Consider the following 860-nt stretch of genomic DNA (forward strand, 5'->3'; position numbering starts at 1 on the left):
AGCAGCCAGCAGCCAGCAGCCAGCTGTGCGCCGCGCCCTGCCCCTCCCTGCCCCGCCGCTGCGGAGCATCGCACGCACCTACAGCCCCAGCGAAAGGAAGGGATGCTCACACACGTACGCACACACACTCCGCGAACACCGCACACCGCGGTGCAAAGGTTCTGGAGGTCCCACTGGACGGTCCCCTAAATGAGGTGCACATGCCTTGTGCGGGCGTTATAAATGACTTCTGTCCTTTTCCATTGGTATTTGAAACAGATGCAAAATTAAACCATAAAACCCCCTTCCCTTAGCTGACGCTTCTGCCCTGGGAGTTTTCTATCTGGTAGAAATGGCCCAAGCCCTGTACGTGGGAAAAGAGCTCAATTCCAGAGCAGGCTGCCTGCTACAAACACTGCTCACAGACTCTTTTACCACTTGATGTCAATCAAATGCAATTAACTCCTCAGCACAGGAAAGGGAACGGCACAATGGCTGTGGCTGAGGGAACTCTTCTGACGCAGCTGTGACTCAAAAAGAAATTTTTCTCTTACAGCAGGCCGGACTCACAGCTCACAGTCTGCCAGCAACAACACAGTCATGTTTTGGAAAACATGTTATAATGCTGTTTAAAGAGCACCTCCTCCAAACAACAGTGACCGATACCAAGAACACACTAATGATATCCAACTGCATTTTGCTTACAGTCCTCCATTTAAAAAATGCCAGAAGCCAAACTCACATTAGCCAGGTCAGACCACAACACTTTTCAGTTGAGCACAGCTACGTCAAGAAAAATTACAGTTTGCAGTTCACCAGAGGCAATTAAGCACAGGAGAACAATTCCTGTCATTGCAAATATTAAGCATGGCTTTTTTTTT

This window comes from Meleagris gallopavo, chromosome 8, assembly GCF_000146605.3.
Source record: "Meleagris gallopavo isolate NT-WF06-2002-E0010 breed Aviagen turkey brand Nicholas breeding stock chromosome 8, Turkey_5.1, whole genome shotgun sequence".
Classification (NCBI taxonomy): Eukaryota; Metazoa; Chordata; class Aves; order Galliformes; family Phasianidae; genus Meleagris; species Meleagris gallopavo.